The sequence below is a fragment of the Sturnira hondurensis genome, unplaced genomic scaffold, assembly GCF_014824575.4.
Source record: "Sturnira hondurensis isolate 20B ecotype Veracruz unplaced genomic scaffold, ASM1482457v3 Scaffold0002463, whole genome shotgun sequence".
In the NCBI taxonomy this organism is placed as follows: domain Eukaryota; kingdom Metazoa; phylum Chordata; class Mammalia; order Chiroptera; family Phyllostomidae; genus Sturnira; species Sturnira hondurensis.
In genome coordinates this window covers 79,988-91,848 of record NW_028075094.1, presented here as the reverse complement: position 1 = coordinate 91,848, position 11,861 = coordinate 79,988, and the positions used below count along the sequence as shown (strand labels likewise).

General features: G+C 40.7%; 2 pseudogenes; one reads left to right on the top strand and one right to left on the bottom strand.

Annotated features, from left to right (window-relative positions):
- Positions 1–3,019: 3,019 nt before the first annotated feature.
- LOC118982850 (olfactory receptor 10A3-like) lies at positions 3,020–4,158 on the bottom strand (annotated as a pseudogene).
- Positions 4,159–4,206: 48 nt separating this feature from the next.
- LOC118982857 (60S ribosomal protein L31-like) lies at positions 4,207–4,624 on the top strand (annotated as a pseudogene).
- Positions 4,625–11,861: the final 7,237 nt, after the last annotated feature.

Below are 11,861 nucleotides of genomic sequence, written 5' to 3'. Positions count from 1 at the left end.
GATTTTAAAAAATCGGATGGCATACTAGGCCACCAATTTAGTGATAAAAGCTTTCAGGAATGGAGACCTAAAATGATGTAACTATGTCAGAAAATGTACTATCTGGAGCAACAATTCAGGCATCTAAAGGTAGGAAAGGATGAAGGTTTATAAATCAAAGCATAGTAGAATTATATCGTCGTTATAGTGTTTCACTGATCCCTGCACATAGATAATCACCAAGCTGAGTACAATCAGCGAACCAGTGAAAGTGAAGTGTGAGAGCCAATGAATATTTCAGAGGTTCACAAGCGCCCTCATCTCTCACAATGACCAGGCACAAAAAGCTGAAGTTTGAGTTCCATGAAGGAGGTTCAAAGATAATTCAGTGCTTAATCAAAGAAGTTCTCTTATGCAAGGTTGAAGCCAGAGTTGGGAAAATCTAAAGACTTGACACATGTGATGAGAAATCTGGATGGGTGTCTCAAACAATTTTAAATCCCAAGTATCCCTGAACCTTCTGAAACTCCAGAAGTGGCCCATGTGTCCCATAAAGAGCAGAAAAAATACATGAAAGGTACTACATTAAGAACCTTCATCTCCACTCCTGGACACCAGGACTGTACAAAGAGTTAAGTTACAACAAAACCCACCCAGGGACACCCTGGGCCTTATAAAAAACAAAGAAGCTGTGTCCCAAAGCAGTCTGGAGCTGTCAAATATTCAGCAGGCAACTGCTGTGAGATATACAGTTAAACAGAGGGCTATGAAGAAAGGACAGAGTTCAGAGGGAGATTTGAAAAAAGAAGACAGGATTGAGGTGTTCAGGAATGGTTGCCTTAAGGAAAGGACACTTTAAGGAGGTCTAAGGAGAGAATAAAAGTTAATCAGCTGAAAAACAGGGGAAAACATATCACACGGGGAGAAGGGCATGTTTTCACATGTTTTAAGCCAAAGGGGACATCATAAATTTTACATTTTAAAAGTTCACTCTTTTATTGTCCACGTTGCACGTGGTTCGAAATCTCTGTGTCAGCCTCCAAGCCAGGAAAGNTGCTGTGAGATATACAGTTAAACAGAGGGCTATGAAGAAAGGACAGAGTTCAGAGGGAGATTTGAAAAAAGAAGACAGCATTGAGGTGTTCAGGAATGGTTGCCTTAAGGAAAGGACACTTTAAGGAGGTCTAAGGAGAGAATAAAAGTTAATCAGCTGAAAAACAGGGGAAAACATATCAGACGGGGAGAAGGGCATGTTTTCACATGTTTTAAGCCAAAGGGGACATCATAAATTTTACATTTTAAAAGTTCACTCTTTTATTGTCCACGTTGCACGTGGTTCGAAATCTCTGTGTCAGCCTCCAAGCCAGGAAAGCGTGATTTCCGGTTTCCGTCCTATTAGCTGCTATAAGACTAAAGCTGGTGTGACCAGAATTGTTGCTCTTCACGTGTACAACCTTGCCAGTTCAACTTCTGTTCCTCACCTGAAGACAGAGGAATGGTGCGGCTGGACTCTGTGACCTCGGAAAATCAGTGATCTTCCAATCTGCCAACTTGGAATTCCTCAAGGACAGAGACTGTATTTCCCCAGGGACAGTCACATTAAGTCACCTCTAACAAAACTTGTATAATCAATGAGAGAATAAACAAATGAGAGAAAGGACAAAAATTGAAATGAAAGTTGTGTATCTGTCTTGGGATTTAGGCTTTGGGAGGTTGTTTTTCCCTCAATGGGACTTATTTAATTGATCCCTCTATAAGGTCTATGAGGACATTTCAGGACACCAAGGGACAGAATCTGATTAAAGGACTTCCAAATGCCTGTTCAGTGCTCTACTGAAAAGAGTATATGACATTCAAATATTACACAAACTGGTTTTGACCATTTGATAATGACATTTTCTTTTGTGGAAATCCAACCAGCTTTGCATCTTTACTTCTCATTTGTGGCAAAGGTAGTGGTAATTAAAAGGCTGTTTTTCCCACAACTGAGTGACAGGGGGAATAATGTTTTACCCCTTTGTTATGATCCCTGGAGCAGACACTGAGAGCAGTAGAAGCTCATGTGTTATGGATTCAGTAAAGGGACCCCTCCCTGTTATAAATAGAAATGCAAAATTGGAGGCAAACATTAAATGTTTGAAATGTTTCAGGTGAGAAATTATTCTTTCTTTCTCTCCATGTGACAGTTAATGACATGACTGGAGGACATGCAAAATATGCACAAATACTTAATCACTTAGTTTTCTATAATAAAAAATGAATCATGCTATGTTTATAAACAAGGTATCATAGCATTTTGGGGCCTACAAAGGGAAATTTAACAAAAGTCTCAACAGATAGTGGTCTCTGGCTGAAAAATATACTGACACCATCAAGTGAGAATTCAGGGAAGTTCCATGTAGTTCTCTGCTCACCAACATTCTGATGAGTATCTGGAAAAACACCAAAGAAGTCCTGTTTTGAATAATAGCCAGTGTGAGTCCAGGACACAGAACTACTGTGGTGTCCCCAAAATAACTACACTAATTTAGCCATTCATGGAACAGATTTTCCCTCCAGAAATTAAAATCTCCCCAGTTTGCTGGTCTCTTGAAACTCTACCCTCTTGGAGAGACTTCAGATCCACCTGGGGTTGCAATCCTTTTGAAGAGTAATTCTACAGTAGCTATTAAAATGTATGAGCACATACATTCCATCTCATCAGACCAACTTTGAGGAACCTATCTTACAGAAATAAAACATCAGTACGTGAGGACATCTTAAACTAGGTGTTTATTGGAGTTTCTTCTTAGTGACAATAATTCAGTTATGACCTGGAGGATCATAACAGAGAAACTGATAAGTAATTGTTTTATATGTTATGAAAACTGATATACCCCTGAGAAATGAATGACAAAAAAACATGATCAAAAGGGAGCCCTAATATGTTATTGGACTTCAAAAACTCACCCAATTATCCTACTCATGCTAACAACTGCAAACTTTTCCACCATGTATTAAATTTAAAAGAGTTCAGTCAGACAGTGACCAAATAAATATTTCATGGCTTCCCAGCACAGAGGGTGTGTAAATCTACCTTTCTTTGCCATAATTTCATCAAAGCTCTTTTCATTTCACTGTTTCGCAAGCTGTAGATCAGTGGATTCAGCAGATGGGTAAGCAGTGTGTAAGCCAAAGACATCAGTTTCTTGGTTTCTGGGGAGCAACCAGATTTGGGTTGTAAATAGGTCATATTGGTTGTGCGATAGAAGAGGGTAACAGATGTGAGATGGGAGGCACAGGTGAAAAAGCCTTCTGCCTCCCAGTGGTTGATGGCATCTTCAGGATGGCAAAGAGGATTCGAATGTAAGACAAGAGTATCAGAAAGAAAGGAACCATGACAATCAAAATGGTGCCAATGAATGAATAGATTTCAAACCAAAATGTGTCTGCACATGCAAGCTCTAACACAGGGGGAGTCTCACAGAAGAGATGGTTGATTTCACGGGGACCACAGAATGGAAAACTAAACACCCAAGATGTCTGCACAGTAGCCACCATGATTCCTGAGACCCATGAAAACATTACTAATTTCATGAAAACACTTTTGTTCATAATCATTGGATAGCTCAGAGGATGACAGATGGCAGCAAATCTGTCATAAGCCATTGTCCCCAGGAGAAAGCATTCAGTCCCACCAAAAAGAAGAAGGAAATACATCTGTGCAAAACATCCTGAAAGAGTAATTGTAGATTTCTCAGTGGAGAGAACCACCAGCATTTCAGGCATTATGACTGCATTGAAACTCACATCCACCACAGACAAGTTCAGGATAAACAAATACATGGGAATGTGGAGGAGACTTTGTTCCAGGGAGATGATGACTATGAGCATGGCATTTCCTATCAGGGTCACCAGGTAAACAACCAAGAAAACCCCAAAGAGCTGCTCCTGGAGTTCAGGAAAATTTGAAAAGCCCAAGAGGATGAACTCAACCACATAACTTTGATTTTGCCTTTTCATTTTGGTAGTGGGGTGCACAGTGTTTTTATTGACATTGTATGTTAATTATGAAGTCCCCTTGGAAAGTTTGAGACTGAAGATCTTGGCAGAAGATGAAATGATGACTCATTTTGACAGCTCTTCAAGTTGGCAGTTTTGAGAATGGTTAGGATATCGAATAGTTTATCTTTCAAATACAAATGAACAAGTAAAAAATTTTTACTCATACCTGATTTTAAAAGTACAAAACAACAGCAGATAGCTTTCCAACTTGGGCCCAGCAGAATGGCTCCTTCAGTCAGGGGTGCCAGGAAGAAACAGGGACCACCTGCCACCAAAGGGGTAGTGAACAGAGAACACACTGTCAACATTCACAAGCACATCCATGGAGTCGGTTTCAGGAAGTATGTCCCTTGGGCACTCAGAGAGATCTGGAAATCTGCCACAAAGGGTATGGGGACTCCAGCTGTGTGCACTAACACCAGGCTCAAGAAAGCTGTCCTAGTCAAAGGAATAAGGGATTCCCCAGGCCACATCCAGATGCAATTGTCCAGAAAACATTATGAAGGTGAGCATTCACCAAACAAGCTTCTATATGCTGGTTACCTGTTTACCTGTCATCACTTTAAAAGATCTACAATCAGTTAATGTGCTAGAGAACTGATCCCTGACTTTCAAATCAAGTCACAAAACTGCAAAAAAAAAAAAAAAAAAACCCTGAAATACCAGATATTTCCTAGCACCTTTTTGTATTAAGTTGAAAATTAATTTTATTCTTAAAACATACATTCACATTTTGTTATTTAGAATCCATTGTCTTCTGCATTGATGTGTACACCTCTGTATACAATTTCATTGTATATTTACTTAAGAATTTTTAAGTAAACAAGTAGCAAAAACTTTTCAGAAACAAGTTGTAATATAATTCAAAATTAAAGCATAATTTTTATGAATATATATTATAAATGCCAAAGTTCAAAATGCACTTATATTACTGTACTTAATATGAAGAACGTAAATAGTACACCTAAACAAATACAGAAGCATTCAAAGGGATTGAAGTTTAGATGCACTCATCTCAGAGGAACATCAGAAAATTGCATCAAGCATACTGATTTCTGATTAGAGTGGATCTGACTAATTACTTGAAATTTGCCTGACTTACAAATTGTAGAGTTCATTTCTCCATGCCTCATTCTTGTGACCATAAAGTGGCTTTCAGAACTATAGAAAATACCACTTTTGGTCATTCTGACCCTGTAATTTAAGAAGTCTCCATCCCCCACCCCCACCTCTCTCATTCTCTGCCTTTCTCTCTCTGTCTCTCCCTCTCTCTCCCCCTTTCTCTCTCTCACACACACAGTAGGAAGTTTACTGAAGCATTAGCAATTCAATAAACACTGGTGGAGCACCTACCTTGTGGATGCCTGTGTACCCTCAGGGATGCATTTGAGACATAAACCAACACACAGGTCTTCCCTGGCCACAGGGCATAAAACAGCAACCTACCACAACATTCTCTGACTCCCATCTCCCTGGTTTATTTTTTGTTATAACACTCATCACCAACTAAAATAAACCGTATTTGTTTGGGTTTTATGCTTGTTTCCTAAGTCTCCCTTCTGGAATGTAAGCTCTAGGAAGACAGGAACTTGGTCGTCTTCTTCGGTGTATTCTCAGTGCCTAAAACAGATAATAAATGTCACAGTAGCTGCTAAACCATATTGATTGAGTAGATGGAGGAGTAAATATTAAAATTAGGAAAATACACACTCTGCCCTTAAGGAATGGGAAGAAAAACTAAACAAACACAGGGAAATTGAAGGCCACAGAATGAATCCACAACTTCTGCAGAACTTTGAGGTTCTTTGTGGGATTGAAAGTACCACTGCACTAGGGAATTGGGCCCTCATCCTGACTCGGCCACTACCACCAAGACAAGTGTCTGCCTCTTCCTGCACTCAGGTTCCTGTGTGGGTTGGAAACAGGAAAATGACTCTGCAATCCCTTCTGCCTCTGGCACGGGTATCCCTCTGATTGGTTCCTAGAAATCTTCAAGCTGCAGGGCTTCCCCTCCATTCATATCACAGCCATGCTGAGTGGACCCTGGAATAGTGTCAGGTGGCAGGTAGGAGGCACACATGCTCCCTGAGTCCTGTGGGCCAGCTAGTGCCAAGCAGAGATGACCATCATACTCCCAGCCCACCTGCCCTTCCCAAGCTCCTCTCTGAGCAGAGCACCTCACTTCTCTCCACTTCCTCTCCCCAGTTCCCCAACCAACTCTCCCCTGTTCCCAGCATCCTATTCACTGTCAGGCCCAAGGATCTTTAGAATCTGGAGTCCCTCTGGCCTCACTGACTTCATCACCTCTGACATCACTTCAGCGCACTGCTCCCTTTCCTTCCCCATGGCTTCCCTCCACTATTAAATGGTCTTCTAACTGGATTGTCCACCTGTTGTAAATCCTCCAATATATCGCTCATGCCTCTGCGAAAATATTATCAGCCTTGCTCCCAGAACCTTCAGGGCCTCCTCCTAACTACAAAATAAGATGCCCAGAATCTGGCACTTGGGAGTGAGAAATGAGAGTGGGAACAAGCACTGTAGAAATTTAGAGAGGAGAAAAATGACTTCCAAATGGAGAGAGAGGGTGAAGAGCTATAATTACAGGATGTCACAGGTTTGGAAAAGAAGCCAGTAAGTGGAAAGAGGCAGGCATAAGGAAGACAGCTGACATGCTCAAATCAAGTGTATGAATGGCATCTTAGCACTAGAAGAGAGTCCTCTGGTCTTGGAGTAATGCTTGAAAACCAGCAGAACTTTACTGTAGGACACAGAGAAGCCTGGAGAACAGATGGACAAGCCTGCTGGAGACATGCAATGTGGTCTTGAGCTCAGATCATTAGGACATTAGTAGCTGAGAGTAAAGGCAAATTGAGTCACTGAGTTTGACTATAATGATCTATTAAAAGCAAATATATTCAGCAAGTGTGCTTCAAAAACCTGCAGTACATTTACACAATGGAATACTACTCAGCAAAAAGAAAGAAGGAACTCTCACCCTTTTGTGACAGTATGGATGATACTGGAGAATATTATGCTAAGTCAATTAAGCCAGTCAGTGAAAGGCAAATACCATATGATCTCATGTAAAAGAGGAATCCAATGAACAAACTGAACCAATGAACAAAATAGAACCACAGGCGTGGAACCATAATACAGACTGAGAGTGACCAGCAGGGAGGGAGAGGGGGATAAGAGTGGAAAGAAGGGGACAAAAAATAGACAGGAAAATATGTGTGAATGACCCATAAACATGGATAACAGTGTGCTAATTGACTGTGGGAGCTCAGAATGGAATGGGCAGAGGCAGGCAAAGAGGGGGAGATGGGACAAATCTAATAGAATAACAATAAAAAGTGATCAAATAAATACATGTTTAAAAAATGAAATGTCTGTACTAGTTTTAATAATTATAAATTGGATATCACAAAGTCTTCTAAAAGTAGACTCTGCAGGAAAAACATCCAAGTGCCATTTCTAAGACAGAAAAGTATTTATTGAGTTCGAAATATGTAAAAATCAAGCTATAAAACATAATTTAGGGTATCCTGTGAAACATAGACAGGCTTCAGGGGGCTGACAAAGTTATGGAACCGATCTAAACTGCTGCCTTCATGAGTGGTTAAAACAGCAACAGCAACTGGACCTCAACCCTCCATCTTTTCCCTTCTGCATGAACTACCTAACATGTAGCTTCTGGCTCCAGTATTTACTTTCCATGACTTTGGTCAACTCACTCCCTCTTCTCAGTCTCATCTTTCTACATGATCAGCCTTATTTCTGAACAACTCCCACCCCAGCTGTAAACCTTTATGAACTGATGATTCATGAAAGCAATGTCCAGTGCTTACTTACAGCTCTAATCATTAACCAAATGATTGCATATTTGGATATGAAAGTCAGAGTGGATGACATCCTTACCTTAACACTCAGATATCACTTGAAAAGCATGTCCAATTGTCATGTGAATGATAAATGGTAAACCCAGTGACATTTATATAAGCAGAACCTGACCTATGGACTGCCTCTCATTTTCATCCTATTTAATCAGGTTTCACCTCTTTAGGTAAAAAAATAAAAACTCTCCCATAAATACAACTCAGAGATTCAATGAACTGATTTCATGACATTATATGGCATTGAGTTGTTGCCCTGGCAGAATCCTTCTCTAAATAACTTCCACTCAGTTTATGTAGACTCTTCCATATGGATATAAGAAAGCTCAATGCATACACTTAGAGCAACACTTTTCAGGTTTCCACAGGGAATCAACAGCTCTTCACTCAAGAGACTCAATTCCACCATGGCCTCTCCTGCCTCATTAGAAATGAAAGCAGAGGCTGGGTGAAAGTTAGTAAATAAGCAGAGTGAAGGGAGGAGAAATGGGTGAGGGTGTGAGCAAAGGCAGGGTGATCTAGACAGAAGGTCTGATAGCATGGGGTAGACAGTTTTTGCAATGATAGGAAACACATTGAGGGCAGTAGACTGAAGTTACTTTGTGGAAAGCCTAACTGGCATTACCAAAATCTTCTATGTCTTCTAGTAGAAATGTAGAAACACTGAAAATTGTGGGGGAGGGGTGCCATTCAGATGATTTTATTGTTGGAGCTTTTTAATTTGGAAGTCAAAACATCTGAACTAGTTGTATGACTTCAAGCAAATATGTAAAAATCTTTGGCTCTCTTACCTTACTGCTCAAATAAAGATAATGTTATTAATCTCACTGGGTATGTATAAGAATCAGAGGACTCACAGTTCAGTCTATACTATCTTGAACAATCAATGAGACCACTGGCTCAGTCCCAGCAGAATTCAGAGATGAATGAATCTTCAGGCATGGCTTTATCTGGAACCCAGACGATGTAACCAGGACCTGGATGAGTTTTCTTCCTCTGTTACTCATCTCTGCTTTCCTAGAATAGGTGCCATTCTCCAGGAAGCTCTCCCCTCCTAGAGGCAGGCACTAGGGTTTCTAAAAACACTTAGGTATACATCCTCTCTAATCTGTGTGTTATGGGGAACATACTAGTTATACTACAGTAAACAAGATTCTCACTCACGAAAACCAATCCAAGGACTCCTGCCATATTGTTCACTGTTGTGAGATCACCTGAGAAATCATACACCAGTCACTGTGGCTGTGACAAAGCCAGGAAATTCTGCTAACTGTGTACTTTTCATGGTTTCTTCCCCATAACTGGGGATAGTATCAATCCCAGCTATGTATACCTAAAAGATTTTCATGAAGAAATTCCCCAAGAGACATGACGATACTGCTGGCAGGTGGACGATGCCAATGAAGGATGGCAAGTCAACACTCAAATGCCCTTACATGGATGAGAAATCACACTGTCTACATTAAGTTATTGTATGAATACAAAGAGGAAGATGAAAGCTGAGACCCTACCAGATTCCATTAGTTGTCTTGGCAAGAGAGACTAGAAGGATAGGTGGAAAGAGTGGAAAGGATGAACAAAAAACAGAAGGTACTTTAGTGCATGTTGATAAGTCCTGGAGGACATGGATGTGGTGGGGGAAGAAGAGAGGATTTCAAATCTTGGCAAGAGAGAGGATGGAGAATAAATAGAAATTAGGCCAAGGGAAGTCCATAAATGAATCACTGAAGGACTTTGCACACTTTGGGGCTGGTTCCCAAGTCCAGCAGTCATGGGGAAAATGGTATAAAAGAATCCAATGGATGAATGGTCACACATTCTACTAATGATAGGATATTCCTGGTGGACTCTCCCTTCACTGAACAGGCTGAAAGTCTGGCCTTACAGACATTGCTAAGAGCCCTATACAAATGCCTCAGTCACCTTCTGGCATGGTGGGACACTCACTGGTATCTGGAAACAAGGAGGAAAGCAACAGATTAAGTCCCATCAGGAGGCAGTGAAATCAGTAATTATCCTTTTTTATGATGAGGAGAGGGTTGAATTCTGCCAATGTTTCAACAATAGAAGTAGAAATTCTGAATTGTCTGAGAAAGAGTATTGTCAATGACAACCATGACAAAAATTATAGATGCAGAAAATCCTTGGTGCAGTGCCTGACAGTATACTATCATCTGACAGGTGTTCATGTTGGTGCCCCACCAGTGGCCAAGATGGGGGAAGAATTCCTCAACAAATTTGGTGCAGAAGGAACATACCTCAATATAATAAAGACTGTATACAACCAACCCACAGCTGACATCACACTTAATGATGAAAGATTGAAAGTACTTTCTCTAAGATCAGGAATAATACAAGGATGGCCACTCTCACCACTTTTTCAACATAGTAGTGGAGGTCCTAGCCAGAGCAATTAGGCAAAAAAAAAAAAAAAAGAAAGAAAGAAAATATATCCAAATCAAAAAGGACAAGTCAACCTGGCTGGTGTAGCTCAGTGGATTGAGCATGGGCCTGCAAACCAGATTATCACGGTTCAATTCCCAGTCAGGGCACATGCCTGGGTTGCAGGACACTTCCCAGCAGGGGACACATGAGAGGCATCCATACATTGATATTTCTCTCCCTCTCTCCTTCCCTTCCTCTCTGAAGATAAATAAGTAAAATAAAAAAAGAACAAGTAAAATTGTCACTATTTACAGGTTATATGATCTTATCTATAGAAAATCCTAAAGACTCACACAAAAAACTGTTGGAACCAACCAACTTTCCCTCTCCCAATTTCTAGCCATTTCCCAGACATCTTCTTCTAATTGCATAAGAAAATTTTAGTGTAAAGAAAACATTCCAGGTACGTTATACAAAGAAATATAGAAAGAGGCTCATTTCCAAAAATGAGTAGGGGAATAGATTCTTGGGCAGAAGAATAGAAGAATAGAAGTCATAAGTAGTCCTAAGAATGAGGTTTGCAGGATTCAAAAATGACCATAAAATGGTCCCTTAGGAATGACAGGAACAAGACAAATCCCATTTCAGAGAGGTGCACAAAAATCCTTGCCTCTGGATGGAAACCAAGAAAAAGAATCCCCATATTTTAATTAGAAGGAGAGGGCCTATGGTGGTACCCATGTGCATTTTGGGAAGGGATAAAAATATATAACATTTCTGCCTGAACCCTGAGTGCAGCAAGCTTAATTCCATTTTTATCCACATCTGTCCACACACTGATATATTTAGGAAACAGGTAGAATTGAATGACTGTTCTCTGTAAGTGTCAAGCCACCTCAACACTTCCAATTTACTGCACTTTCTGCCATCAAATCCATAGCTGGTCACTGCGTTCCACACTTCACTGGGCAGTAGAGACAATTGTCGCATTTAGCACACAGACCCAAACTCAAAGTTGCCACAGATTTACTAACATAAATTCAACCTTGTCCTGGCAACCCTTACCCAAATATTACCAAGTATACTCACAGTTTTGACCTGTTGCAGGTGCCCCACCAGTCTGTAAGTTCCAGAAAAGACCATTTTTCTTTTAAAAGTACCAGGGAAAGGGAGGAGAGTCAGGCAGGATTTCAGAACTAACTGGAGCTGTAGCAGCTGATGTCTTCCTCATGTGCTCAGGGATGCAGCCTGCTCCACCACCAGCCTCCTCCACTTGAGGTTGCCAGATTGAGCAAATAAAAGCACAGGTCTCTTCGTTACATTGAATTTAGGATACACAACAAGTAATTTTAGTATAAGTATCCTGTGCCAAAATATTACCTGAAATTCAAATTTAACTGGTGTCTTGTGTTTTGCCTAACACCCTCCTCCACCTACCACTCCGAAACCCCACTCTTTGAAGAGTTTCTACAGCTCTTCCCTAAGGATGGAGCTCCTTCCTTCTGGCCACAGACTTCTCTTTCCCCTGGTTCATACCTCCGACTCCTCAGAGGGAGG